This window comes from Odocoileus virginianus, chromosome 16 (genome assembly GCF_023699985.2).
Source record: "Odocoileus virginianus isolate 20LAN1187 ecotype Illinois chromosome 16, Ovbor_1.2, whole genome shotgun sequence".
Lineage (NCBI taxonomy): Eukaryota > Metazoa > Chordata > Mammalia > Artiodactyla > Cervidae > Odocoileus > Odocoileus virginianus.
The window spans coordinates 36,524,527-36,539,735 of NC_069689.1; the positions used below are offsets into that span (position 1 = coordinate 36,524,527).

A 15,209-nucleotide genomic window follows, 5' to 3' on the forward strand; every position below is an offset into this window, starting at 1 on the left:
TGGGGTTGCAAAGAACCAGACACGACTGAGCTACTTTTCTTCTTCACTTCATGAAGAAGAGTGGGGCACAATGACTGGAAGCAGATTATGCAAAGTTTTATAGGAGATGGTTATTTCTTGGGATTTTATCTTGAGAGATAGCAAGCCAGTACAGCATTTAATATGACTTGACTTTGTAAAGTACAGTTGACCCTGAACAAGAAGGGTTTGAATAGCTTGAGTTCATTTATATGTGGATTTCTTTCAATAGTAAATTTGACAGTACTACACGATACTCAGTTGGTGGAATCCAAATATATGGAACTGTAGATACAGAGGGCCCCACTCCAAGCTTTACACCCTCAACTTAGTGGAGGGTGAGCACCAGTAACTCCCATGTTCAAGGGTCTACTATATTCTTCTGACTGCTTTGATGAGAATAGAGTATTGAGAGGCAAGACTGGAGGAGAAAAATCAGTTAGGAGGCTATTGCAGTAACTCAAATGAGAGATGACTTTGTTTGGGAAGTGGTTGCAGTAATGTAGTTCACAAGAAGTGGTCAGATTTCATACATATTTTAAAGGTGGAGCCAACAGAAGTAATTTTTGAACAGAGAAGAGGTTGCAAAAAGAAATGAGAGGCAAAGGATGATGCCAATATTTTTGGCTTAAGTAATAAAGAGTCTTTAAAGACTTGTTGTTGTTCAGTAGCTCAGTAGTGTCTGACTCTTTGTGATCTCATGGACTGCAGCACATCAGGATTCCCTGTCCTTCACTACCTCCCAGAGTTTACTCAAACTCATGTCCTTTGAGTCAATGATGCCATCCAACCATCTCATCCTCTGTTGTCCCTTTATCCTCCTGCCTCAGTCTTTCCCAACATCAAGGTCTTTTCCAAAGAGTTGGCTCTTTGCATCAGGTGGCCAAAATATTGGAGTTTCAGCTGCAGCATAGTCCTGCAAATGAATATTCAGTGTTGGCTTCCTTGAGGATTGACTGATTTGATCTCCTTGCTGTCCAAGGGGTTCTCAAGAGTTGTCTCCAGCACCATAGTTCAAAATTATCATTTGATGCTCAGCTTTTTCATGGTCCAACTCTCACATCCATACATGACTACTGGAAAAACTACAGCTTTGACTACACGGACCTTTGTCAGCAAAGTGATGTCTCTGCTTTTTAGTACACTGTCTAGGTTTATCATAGTATTTCTTCCAAGGAGCAAGTTTCTTTTAATTTCATGGCTGCAACCTCCATCTACAGTGATTTTAGAGCCCAAAAAAGTAAAGTCTGCACTGTTTTCCTTTTCCCCTCATTTATATGCCACAAAGTGATGTGACCAGATGTTACAGTGTTAGTTTTGTGAATGCTGAGTTTTAAGCCAGCTTTTTCACTCTCCTCTTTCACCTTCATCAAGAAGCTCTTTAGTTTCTCTTCACTTTCTTCCATAGGGTGGTGTCATCTGCGTATCAGAGGTCACTAATATTCCTTCCAGCAATCTTGATTCCAGCTTGTGCTTCATCCAGTCAGGATTTTGCATGGTATACCCTGCATTTAAGTTAAATAAGCAGTGTGGCAATATATAGCCTTTATATACTCATTTCCCAATTTGGAAACAGTCTGATTTTTTATGTTCAGTTCTAACTGTTGCTTCTTGAACTGCATATAGGTTCCTCAGGAGGTAGGTAATGTGGTCTGGTATTCCATATCTCTTTTAGAATTTTCCCACAGTTTGTTGTGATCCACACAGTGAAAGGCTTTAGCATAGCTGATGAAGCAGATTTTTTTTCTGTAATTCCCTTGCTTTTTCTATGATCCAATGGATGTTGATAATTTGATCTGTGGTTTCTCTGCCTTTAATAAATCCAGTTTGTACATCTGGAAGTTCTTGGTTCATCTATTGCTTAAGCTTAGCTTGAAGGATTTTGAGCATTACCTTGCTAGCATGTGAAATGAGTGCAATTGGGCAGCAGTTTAAACATCCTTTGGCATTGCCTTTCTTTGGGGTTAGAATGAAAAGTGACCATTTCTAGTCCTGTGGCCAGGATGAGTTTTCCAAAGTTGGTGGCATACTGAGTGCAACACTTTAACAGCATCATCTTTTAGGATTTGAAATAGCTCAACTGAATTCCATCACCTCTTCTAGCTTTGTTCTTTAAAAATTGGCATTCACCAAAACAGGAAAGTCTGTAAGCGTACCAGTATTCTGAGGAAATATTTTAGATTACCTTTGAACATGGTACACTTGAAATGGTTATTATACTTGTTTTTTTTGTTTGTTTCTTTTTTTACTTATTTTATTTATTTTAATTGGAGGCTAATTACTTTACAATATTGTAGTGGTTTTTGCCATACATTGATATGAATCAGCCATGGGTGTACATGTGTTCCCCATCCTGAACCCCTCCCCCCCCCTCCCACCTCCCTCCCCATCCCATCCCTCTGGGTCATCCCAGTGCACCAGCCCTGAGCACCCTGTCTCATGCATCGAACCTGGACTGGCAATCTGTTTCACATATGATAATATACATGTTTCAATGCTATTCTCTCAGATCATCCCACCCTCGCCTTCTCCCACAGAGTCCAAAAGTCTGTTCTTTACATCTGTGTCTCTTTTGTTGTCTCGCATATAGGGTTATCGTTACCATCTTTGTAAATTTCATATATATGTGTTAGTATACTGTATTGGTGTTTTTATTTCTGACTTACTTCACTCTGTGTAATAGGCTCCAGTTTCATCCACCTCATTAGAACTGATTCAAATGTATTCTTTTTTAATGGCTGAGTAATATTCCACTGTGTATATGTACCACAGTTTTCTTATCCATTCATTTGCTGATGGACATCTAGGTTACTTCCATGTCCTGGATATTGTAAACACTGCTGTGATCAACATTGGGGTACACATGTCTTTTTCAGTTCTGGTTTCCTCGGTGTGTATGCCCAGCAGTGGGATTGCTGGGTCATATGGCAGTTCTACCTCCAGTTTTTTAAGGAATTTCCACACTGTTCTTCATAGTGGCTGTACTAGTTTGCATTCCCACCAACAGTGTAAGAGGGTTCCCTTTTCTCTGCACCCTCTCCAGCATTTATTGCTTGTAGACTTTGGGATAGCAGCCATCCTGACTGGCATGTAATGGTACCTCATTGTGGTTTTGATTTGCATTTCTCTGATAATGAGTAATGTTGAGCATCTTTTCATGTGTTTGTTAGCCTACTGTATGTCTTCTTTGGAGAAATATCTGTTTAATTCTTTGGCCCATTTTTTGATTGAGTCATTTATTTTTCTGGAATTGAGCTGCAGGAGTTGCTTGTATATTTTTGAGATTAATTCTTTGTCGGTTGCTTTATTTGGTATTATTTCTCCCATTCTGAAGGCTGTCTTTTCACTTTGCTTATAGTTTCCTTCATTGTGCAAAAGCTTTTAAGTTTCATTAGGTCCCATTTGTTTATTTTTGCTTTTATTTCCATTACTCTGGGAGGTGGGTCATAGAGGATCCTGCTGTGATTTATGTCAGAGAGTGTTTTGCCTATGTTTTCCTCTAGGAGTTTTATAGTTTCTGGTCTTACGTTTAGATCTTTAATCCATTTTTAGTTTATTTTTGTGTATGGTGTTAGAAACTGTCCTAGTTTCATTCTTTTACAAGTGGTTGACCAGTTTTCCCAGCACCACTTGTTAAAGATTGTCTTTTCTCCATCTGAAACTGAACTGACCTCACACTGCCTGCAACAGCTCCAGAGAAATTCCTAGATATATTTTTACTCTTATCATTTTCTTTACTTAATTTTTTTTCTTTTTTTTAAGTCCTCTATTACTCCTTTTTCATTTTTATAACCTAGTACTACCTTGCAAAAAAAATCCCTATTTTTAAAGAAAACTTCATATATATTTATTATACTTTTTGTGATTTTGTTTGTTCTTTTTTAATATTGTATTTTTGAGAGTCTAACTTCTACTCTAGGTTTTTAATCTTTGTTTTTTGGTATTTGTTATCAATTTTGTACCTTTAAGAATACAATCTTCAGTACCCATTTTTACTTAGGAGTGTGATTACTGGCTTGATTGCTCTTTTGACTCTCCTTTTTCTCCCCCAGGTCACCCCTAGCTCCTCCCTCCCCCTTCTATTCTCTACCCAACTCTGTGAATCTCTGTGTGTGTTCCAGGCTGTGGAGAACACTTAGGGAACAGAGTACTGCCTAGATCTATCTCTCTCCTTTTGATCCCCCCTTTTCTCCTCCTGCTCACTTCTATCTCCTTCCTCCCTCTTCTCTTCTCTATGTAACTCCATGAACCTCTCTGAGGGATCCAGACTGTGGAGAGCACATATGGAATTGTTTACTGGCTAGACTGCTCTCTCCCCTTTTGATTCCCCCTCTTCTCCTCCTGGTCACCTCTATCTCCCTCCTCCCTCTTCTCTTCTCCATGTAACTCTGTGAACCTCTCTGGCTGTCCCTCACTGTGGAGAATCTTTTCACCATTAACCTAGAAGTTTTATCATCAGTGCTGTATGGATGGAGAAGTCTTGAGGCTATTGTAAGAATAAGACTGAAAGCCAGAGGCAGGAGGCTTAAGCCCCAAACCTGAGAACACCAGAGATCTCCTGACTCCAGGGAACATTAATCGATAAGAGATCATCCAAAATCCTCCATACCTACACTGAAACCAAGCACCACCCAAGAGCCAGTAAGTTCCAGAGCAAGACACACCATACTAATTCTCCAGCAATGCAGAAACATAGCCCTGAGCTTCAATATACAGGCTGATCAAAGCCACACCAAACCCACTGACATCTCAAAACTCACTACTGGATACATCATTGCACTCCAGAGAGAAGAAATCCAGCTCCACCCACCAGAACACTGACGCAAGCTTCCCTAACCAGGAAACCTTGACAAGCCACCCGTCCAACCCCACCCACAGGGAGGAACCTCCACAATAAAGAGGAACCTAAACACAGCAATCTAAACAAGGTGAAAAGGCAGAGAAATACTCAGCAGGTTACTATACTTGTAACTGGAGACGTAAAGTAGCCTGCAATTGATATTTCAGGGGGGAGTTCCAAACTCAAGACCTATATTCTCAAGTTTACAATACGTGTATGTTCATGTCTGTATAATTTTAAAGGATTTTATTGAATGTGTTGACCAAAACATTCAATTGGTGGAATGAGTAAAGAAAAGAGATTCTAATACTTAGTCTTTGTGTATACTGAAATTTTGATGATAAGGGTTTAAAGAAGAACCAGGAGAAGTGACCAAGAGGAAACAAACACTGTAGGAGAGAAAGCAGAGGGAATGAAATACTTGAATCCAAGTGAAACATGTGATTCCAGGAAGGAAAGAGCTACTCTGTTCAGTAGTATCTGATAGGTTTGTGTACAATAACCACTGGATTGTGGGAGTCCCTGCTGACCTAGACAAAAGTTATTTCAGTGGACTAGTATGGAATAAAATCTAATTAAATTGAGTGCAAGAGAAAATAGAAGAATTGCACATAATGAGTATAGAAATCTCTATATCCACTATTTACATAATTATATTAACTGTAATGCCACATTAACATCATTATTTATCTCAAATAGCAGTAGAGAATGTCTAAAAGTATTTTAAGTGCTTTCTAAAAAATAATGGTATGTATTTAATGAAAACACTAAAACTAGAAGTGATTCAAAATTCTCTAAATGAAGTAGGAGGATTTGACACAATCTTACCTTTGAGTTTACCCCTTGATTTTTAACTTTGTAACTGTTATTGTAGCACAAGTTTCCCTCCTCAACCCCCCTGGACTAATGATAAAATTGACAAAAGATAGATTAAAAGGAAAAGTATACATTTTAATTCTTGAACATGGACGTCTCATAGAAACAGAACCTAAGAAGTGGCCAAAGCAGGCAACTTTTATACTTTTTAAGCAAAGAAACAATAAACATGAGAGGAACTGCAGGGCAAAAGCCTAGGTTTGGGTGCTTAATTAGTGAGGAATTTAAACAAATTTTGGGTTTGAGGTAGTAAATTCAAGAAGTAACAAGGTTTGTTTATATAGGTTTCTTGACACCAAATTGTCTATCTCTCATTATAACAGTGTCCTATCTCCAAATGCAAGGAATGCAATTTTCACATAGAGATTTATTTCCTGCTTTCAGGGAGACACATTTTCCATGTTCCATCAGGTCTTTTTTAAGTAACCTTAAAGTAAACAATATGCTATTCAGGAATACATGGGGTTGGTCTGCTCTGGGCCCCAACAAAGTTCAAGTTAAGAAGCATTTTTATTGAAGTAGATTGTCTTGGTCCAATTCACAAATTAAATATTCCTTTGATAGCCTGGCCACTGTAGTAATGGAAGAAGAGTAGAGTGAAAATAGAGAAACTTGGAGCGGTCAATAATTAAGTTTTGTAAATAAGGTCAGATACTGATGTGAAGAGCTGACTCATTTGAAAAGACCCTGATGCTGGGAAACATTGAGGGCAGGAGGAGAAGGGGACAACAAAGGATGAGATAGTTGGATGGCATCACCAACTCAATGGACATGAGTTTGGGTAAACTCCGGGAGATGGTGATGGACAGGGAGGCCTGGCGTGCTGCAGTTCATGGGGTCGCAGAGTCGGACACGACTGAGTGACTGAACTGAACTGACTGATTATATGTGATAGTTATGACATTTAATTTCAATCACATACCTATTTTATATACCTCTTGTTGGTCCTTTAATGGACCAGAACCTGGTGGTCCGGAGTTGACGATGAGAGAGTGAAAGAAGGAAAGAGGCTAATATTCCCTGGGTTATGCAGCCGGCTTCCATGCTCCAGGGAATCAGCCAGAGAGAGACAGAGACAGAGAAAAAGAAAGAAAGAAAGAAAGACACGGCGACCAAAGTTCTGATGGAGCAAAGGTGTTTTAGTCAACACGGCGTGGGCATATATACTCTTGTTATTCTCAGCAAAGATAAAGATTAAAATTTCAGACTTACAAAATATAAGACATCCCTATCAAAGAGAGAGTTGCAAGCAATCACCTTTTACCCTATGGCGGGATGGGGAATACATGGAAATCCATGGCTAATTCATTTCAATGTATGACAAAAACCACTGCAATGATGTAAAGTAATTAGCCTCCAACTAATAAAATAAATGGAAAAAAAAAAAAAAAAGAAGAGGGTACTTATCACCATAATGAGAAATGCCTGGATTCCTCAGCCCCAGGAAAGGCATGCCTCTCCTTTTAATTCCTGAATATTCAGGAATTAATAAGGGCCAGTGAGTTCCTGACAGATGCAAAACAGCACCCAGTAAGCCTCTTGTTAAATGCTTCCTGACACCTCTTACATCTTTATTTAAAAATAGTGACTGACTCAAAAACAATTAGATATTTCAAAATCAATTCAAACGATAGTAGCTTTACATTTTGGGGGTACTTTTTCTCAATATTTAAAAATAAAACCAATCCTTCCATTTCTTCCACCCTTCACCCTCATCCTCTGGCAGCCATCAGTCTGTTCTCTGTGTCTGTGAGCTTATTTTTTATAATATATATATACATTTTTAGGTTCCACATATAAAAGAAATCAAATGGTATTTGTCTTTCTCTGACATTTTTCACTTACCATATTGCCTTCAAGATTCACCAGTTGTATTATTGCAGATAGCAGAATTTCATTTTTTATGGCTAAATAATATTCTACTATGTATGCATATACACACAGCAATAATTTATCTATTCATCCATCAGTGGACACTTAGGTTTTTTTTGTATCTTGGTTATTACAAATAATGCTGTAATGAATATGAGGGTGCTCATTCAATTTATTCCACTTTTAAGCTTTCATTAGTTTAGAAATCATATAGTATATATGTCTCACAATATTGATCAAATCAAGGCTATCTCTTTTTCAGATGCAAAGTATGATAGTATTCCCCAGTATCATGGTGCTAATGCATTTGGTATAAGTTGAAAGCAAAAACATTTCATGAAGCACATTAAAAGTAATAATATAACAATTTTAGGGCATTAACAGTATTCAATCTTTAACTTTTACATTGAAAATGTATATAAGATAAATATGTTTGTAATATAGTAAGAGCTTTGAGTAAACACCTCTTGTTGCTAAAGCATTACAAGACACATTATAGTCCTGATGTACTCATTTTCAGCAAGAAAAGCTGGATTTTAAAGATTTGTAAATGACTAAAGTACTTTATCAGCTAAGTCTAATTAATATACAGTTGTGCACATTTTAACTCTTCTATGTTCAACCTAATGACTTGTTTACTTAACTAGAGTTGACTTACAAAGTGAGACAACAAAAGTTTTTCATGCCTTGGCTATTCTGAAAAGACTAGCTTCAAATGCCACAATGAGCTAATCCTTCTACCAAATACAGTAGATGTTCTGTATCCATAGGTATAAAACCAACAGCTGAAGGGCTAAGTGTATTCATTGTGCTATGTCATTTTACATAAGGAACTTGAGCATTCCCAGTATTTGGTATTTTCAGGGAATGCTGGTATTAATTATCCCATCATTAATTATGCCACATGGATACCAAGAGATGACTGCATAGAGGCATACCTCATTTAATAGCTCTTCCCTTTACTGAACTTCACAGATACCATGGGTTTTTTGTTTTTACAAATTGAAGTTTGTGGCAACCCTGTTTTGCATACTCTATTGGTGCCATTTTTCAACAAAATTTGTGTCTGTATCACATTTTGATAATTTTCACATTATTTAAAACTTTTCACTACTATTATATATGCTTGGTAATCTCTGATGAGTGATTTTTGATGTTACCATTACAAAAAGAATATGACTCATGAAGGCTCAGATGATGGTTAACAATTTTTAGCAATAAAATTGTTTTAAACTTAAGGAATATGCATTGTTTTTTTCAGACATAATGCTATTGTACACTCAATAGATCTGAGCATATAAACATAACTTTTATATCCACTGGAAAATGGAAAAAGAATTCATGTGGCTTATTTTTTGTGATACCTGTTTTATTGTGGTGGTCTAGAATTGAGCCTACAGTATCCCCAAGCTATCCCTCTACGTATAGAACCATTCTCAAAAAAGCTGAATGCTGGACAATTCCTTTAATCTGGGTGTGAGTCAGGTTGGTGATTGCAATATGTTGGGAAAGGTTAGGCAAATCAGGAGAAGAAATGCTTTAACAACATATTGACTGATATATGAAATTAATATAGTGTTTTAGTAACCATAGAGAGATTCTTAATATTGTGTATGCCTTATTACAAATGCTTTTGTAATTTCAAATGCACAAAAACAATTACTGGAGGGTCATCAACACTAAGCTGAATTTTAAAATTATTTTTGCAAAGCAAATTTTAAATTTGTGGATTATTGAAAATTATCATTATAAACAGAAAAATGCACAGCTTTGTAATGAAGATCATACACACATACGCACACATTTTTGCCTCAGAAAATTCAAGAAATGATGTAATAAGAAAAGCTTCTTTCATGAAATACACATTATTTTGGCATCAATGCTTCAGTAATTCCTGATGTTTCTCCTGACAATAGCTCAGATTGTTGCAATGGAGACTGTATGTTTGATTATTTGGATACCTGTCATGCATAACTGGAGGGTGGTTGTAAAAAACAGGATTAATCAAAGTAGGATTATAATTTTCTGCAACACCTGTTTCGACCAGCTGCCTCTGATTGTAGATTCTATTCCTCTAGTCCTCCCAAATTACACAATAAAGCAATTTAGAAATCAGTGGAGAGTCCAGTGTCACTGTGCCAGAATGGAAGTCAAACATTAGAGCAGAAGAACCTCTGAGCTACCTGATTTAATTTGTTTAGACTATTCCAGAAAGAGAAGAGAAAGCAGATGAGATATTATATTGGAATATATCCTTAAAAAGCTTTTGTTTAAAAATGTTTATAGCATTTGCTTATTTTTTTTGTTTGTCGTTAAATTCAGTTTAAGTAACTTTGATCACTTGTGAAGTACTAGGAGGATATAAAAGTGAAATATATGACACAATTTCCATACTGAAAAAGCTTATGTATTGCTGGGGGTAGTTTAATAGATGTATCAAATGTTCAAGTTCACATGTACCTAGAAATGTCAGAAGAAAACAATGAGTGATGAAGATAAGTAAGATTTCTTAGGTAAAGAGCACATGGTTTGTGTTTGATGGGTCCACTGCAAAGGATGCAGTGTCATAAGGAGCAACTCTTTGGTTCTTGATATATGGCATAAACAAGAGTTCACTGTCACAAAGAACTTGAAGTATATAAAATTGTAATTTCTGGAATATATATATGTGATCTATGATACATAATTCATATTTTATATATGTGTATGTAAAAAGAGATATACATGTATATACAAGAGGCAGAAGAAATGTTCATATGTTTTAATTTTAAAACTTTTAAACTACATTCATTTAAGAAGCTTTTAAATGTCATAATGTTAAAATGTCAAACTTCAGTTTATCTTGTTTACTAGTTTGAGTTTCATATCTTAATTTAATTTGGAAGTAAACAAATATTCTCAGGTGCCTAAACCTACTTTTCTTTTGTTTTGAAGTGAACTACATTCATATTCTTCCCTATACTTTGAGATATAGAATAATATAATGAAGACTTTTAATGTGATAAAAATGCTAATTATCCAGTTAACAAAAACAATGATTGGCAAAGAAATAAATATATTCAGCCACTGAGGTAAGAAGATTTACTTTAGCTTATTAGATTAGTATGCAGCATGGCTTCTACTATAAAACTCTTTCTTTTTTAGCCTCAAAGGATGAAAATGAAGAACTGTCCTAAGCATAAACGCATTGAGTATTCTTAGTTGCTTCTCATAGTCACAAGTACTGTGGACTGTGAATTTAGATGTGGAATTGAAATCATATATATTTCATATATTTTCATTGAAAATATAATTTAGAATAAAATTCAGAAAACTCAATTTTCAGCTCTTATAAAAAATGAATGATATGATTTTAATTTATATACATTTTCTAGTTTGCTTTTAATGTGAATAATTTGGACTCCATATAAACTGGACTTCCCTGGTGGCTTAGATGGTAAAGCATCCGCCTGCAATGCAGGAGACCTGGGTTCAATCCCTGGGTCAGGAAGATCCCCTGGAGAAGGAAATGGCAACCCACTCCAGCTTTCTAGCCTAGAAAATTTTGTGGTCGGAGGAGCTTGATAGGTTACAGTCCATGGGGTCCCAAAGGGTAGGACACGACTAAGCGACTTCACTTTCACTTTCCACTTCCATATAAACTAATGTATAAAAACATTTGTAAATTATTTTAAAATATCAGTACGAGTAAGAATATAACTGAGACTAACTTTCCTCAACTGGGAGTCAGTAACATAATATGTTCGCACCTGTTTAGGCAGTGTATATATAGTCTGACAGACAGACAGATGCGCCCAGTTTTGCCGACTCTTCGCGACCCCCAGACGGTAGCCTGCCAGGCTCTTCTGTCCTTGGAACTCTAACAGACAAGAATACTGGATTAGGTTGCCATTCCCTTTGCCAGGAGATCTTCCCCATCCTGGGGTTGAACCTGGGTCTCCCGCATTGCAGGCAGATTCTTTACCTTCTGAGCCACCAGGGAAGCCCAATTTATACTCTAGCTGTTAATTATATAATTGTTGTAGGGAAAATCCTTTATAATGAAAATGAAACTGCACCCAAAGTTGTAAAACCTCTATTCTTGGCTTTACCTTGTTATTCATTCAGCAGACATTCCACAGATATTTGAGATATTGGGTGAATGCCTTTCATGTTCAATGCACTTAGGGCAATTTGCCCTTGCATATGTGTGTGTGTGTGTGTGTGTGTGTGTGTATTAACTCCGGTTTCTACACGTTAAAAAAAAAAAAAAAGGATTTGATTTGAATTACTTTGAGGTTCCATGTATTGTATAATGATAAACTCAGTAAATAGTAATTTTTGAAATCTTGTTGACAAATTGAATCACAATAATGTACTATCTAGATATACCTGGCAAAGACCCTTATCCTCTATTCAGGGATTCATGAAAAAAAAGATTATGTTAAATGAGTTTCCAGGGTGATATATAAAGGAAATGAAATGTAGAATATCATGTGTGTTTGTATGTATACATATGCACGCATAGTTTAAAACACATCATTTCACTGATATATATTTCTTCTTCCTATATATTTATCATATATTGCCTGTACCCATAGTGTTTAGTCTGCTAAATACAAATGAAAAAGCACCTCAGATTGGCTCAATATGTAGACTTCAAAACAGGAGGAACTCAACTGTGATGGACACATGTGTTAGCTCTTTCCTATATTTTTAAAAAGAGAGTTACTCCAACATTTCTCTGCTTTTAGGTTTCTTACCAAAATACACTCTCACTTCTTCACACACTCAGCAAATCACATTTTTTTTTCCAGTTTCAGTGAAAATTAAGATCTGTAAGGCAAGCTTCCTAATTTGAGAAATCCTAATTTGAGAAAATGATTAGGATTTTCAATGTTCTGTTCATGTAATAATATTTCTGTAACTTCCACGTTTTCAAATTATTCAAATTAATCTAGTATAAAATCTCTTTTTTTTAAAAGTACCCCAATAATGGAAAAGATCAATCTTCTTCATTTCTTGAAAATTTAAGATCCTGGTCATACTCTTTTCAATGCTATTTTGTTGTTTACTTATATGTTTCAAATTTATGATGGTAAATATACATAACAAAATTTGTCATTTTAACTATTTTAAATGTAGAGCTTAGTGACATAAATTCATTTATGTTGTTGTTCAATCATCACCACCATCCTTTCCGTCTCCAGAACTATTTCATCTTCCCAAATCATGCTGAAATTCTATACCCAATAATTCCCCATTCTCTTCTCTCAGGCCCTGTGTATCACCATTCTATTTTCTGTTTCTTTGAATTTGATCACTCTAGGCCCCTCTTAATGTGGAATCATACAATATTTGTACTTTTGTATTTGGATAAATTTCACTTGGCACAATGTCTTCCACGTTCATCCATGCTGTAGCATGTGTTAAAAGTTCTTTGCTTTTTAAGGCTGAATAAAATTCCAGTGTAAGTATATACCACATTTTGTTTATTCACCCATCAATGGATACTTGGGTTAATTCTACATTTCAGCTATTGTGAATAATGCTGCTATGAATATAGGCATACAGATATCTGCTCAAGTCCCTGTTTTCATTTTGGGGGAAATACACCTTGGAGTGGAATTGCTGGATTATATTAATATAGTAATTCTATCTTTAATTTTTTGAGGAAAAGTGAAAGTGAAGTCTCCTAGTCGTGTCTGACTCTTTGCGACCCCATGGACTGTAACCTATCAGGCTACTCTGACCATGGGATTTTCCAGGCAACAGTGCTGGGGTGGATTACCATTTCCTTCTCCAGGGGATCTTCCTGACCCAGGGATCGAACCTGAATCCCCTGCACTGCGGGCAGATGCTTTACCATCTGAACCACCAGGGAAGCCCAGTACAGCTAAGAGAATTTGTGTTACACAAATCTGCCTTGTAAGAAATACTAAAGAAAGACCCTATTCCTCTCATGTTCTTACTCCAAATATCCACACCACTTTCATTAAGTATTCTTTCAAATGTCACATTCATTGTGAGGCCTTGCCTGGAAAACCCAGTTAAAATTACAATATCCGATCTCTCACATTTCCTGTGTCCCTTTCTTACAACATTTAATCATGTGCGCTGCCACCATCGTGCATACGGTATGTCTGAAGACTGTGTTCCCAATCAGAATACGCACACCATGCTGACAAGCATTTTGCCTTTTGTTTCTTTTTCACTTCTCTACTACCTTCTCTTTCTTCCCAGGAAGGAGAGCTACAAAGGAATTTTTTTTGTAAATTTGTATATTTTGTCTACTCATGGATAGGAGTCATGCACTAGAAACAGATGTCATACTCAGAAAGATTAAACTGAAGATGATTTGATAGGATAAACTATAGTGGATGGGGGCTTCCCAGGTGATGCTAGTAGTCAAGAATCCGCCTGCCAATGCAGGAGATGTAAGAGACAGAGGTTCTGTCCCTGAGTAGGGGAGATCCCCTGGAGGAGGGTATGGCAACCCAATCCAGTATTGCCTGGAGAATCGCATGGGCAGAGGAGTCTAGCAGGCTACAGTCCACAGGCTCACGAAGAGTTGGACATGACTGAAGTGACTTGGCACATTGTGGGTGAATCACATTTAAGAGAACAAGAAAGGGATGGTGATCCAGAGATTAGTAACATTAGGAAGCAGTTAGTTACCTCCCTTAGGGCTGAAGGACAAGGGAGAGAAGGATGTCACTGAAGCAGTGTGGGAATTTTAGGTAGAGGATTTGCCCAACAAGATACTTCATTAGGGGCAGAGCAGGAGAGTGTGGGTAAGTATGCCAATAGCTTCCTTCTCTCTCATCCATGTCCAACTGGTGACTTTCACTGGCAGAGCCTAGTTAGAAACTTAATATGGGTGAAACACTCCTCCTGGTCAAGGAGAAGGCAAAGAAAGGTACATAATGGATTTGGGGGAACAAACCAAATATAATCAAACTATCACTTCTTCTTTCTAGGAGATAAATATGGTCTTATTGGCCAAGTGTGGCATTAAAAAACTGTGGCATCTTGAACTTTTGATTTAAAACTATATTGTAATAAATATATCAGATTTTAAAAATGAATGTATCAGAAATTATACATCTGGATGAATATTAATGGCTTCAAAGTAACTGTCTTCCAAGGCTATACACTTAATCTTTCATCTCTTTTCCCACAATTTTTGAAAATTTCCTTTCTTATACACTATTTTTTAAATATAACTTTATTTATTGATGGATTTTTGTTTCTGCTGGATCTTCACTGATACATGGGCTTTTCTCCAGTTGTAGTGAGTGCAGTCTCTCTCCTCTCTAGTTGTGGTGTGTGGGCTTCTCATTGCTGTGGCTTTTATTATTGCTGAGCACAGGTTCTAGAGCTCTCTGGTTTCAGTACTTGCAGCTCATGGGCTCTAGAGCACAGACTCAATAGCTATGGTACACAGGCTTAGTTGCTCCATGACACGTGGGATCTTCCCGGACCAGGAATTGAACCCATGTCTCCTGCATTGACAGGTGGATTCTTTACCAGTGAGCTACCAGGGAACCCCTCTTATACAGTAAGTTTTAAACATCAGTTTATTTCATTGAATGTTTTAAAAGCATTGACTTGAAGGATGCTA

At 36.8% G+C, this 15,209-nt stretch overlaps 1 long non-coding RNA gene across 4 annotated transcripts in view; it reads left to right on the top strand.

Moving 5' to 3' along the window:
- Positions 1-15,209, top strand: part of LOC139038728 (uncharacterized) — a 526,586-nt gene that overhangs the window by 482,753 nt on the left and 28,624 nt on the right. Inside the window, exon 5 of one of the 4 annotated variants that reach the window (XR_011491846.1) lies at positions 15,103-15,146. The exons of the other annotated variants lie outside the window; for them this stretch is intronic. This is a non-coding gene — a long non-coding RNA (uncharacterized lncRNA). The remainder of the gene's footprint in view (positions 1-15,102; positions 15,147-15,209) is intronic. 4 annotated transcript variants of the gene reach the window in all.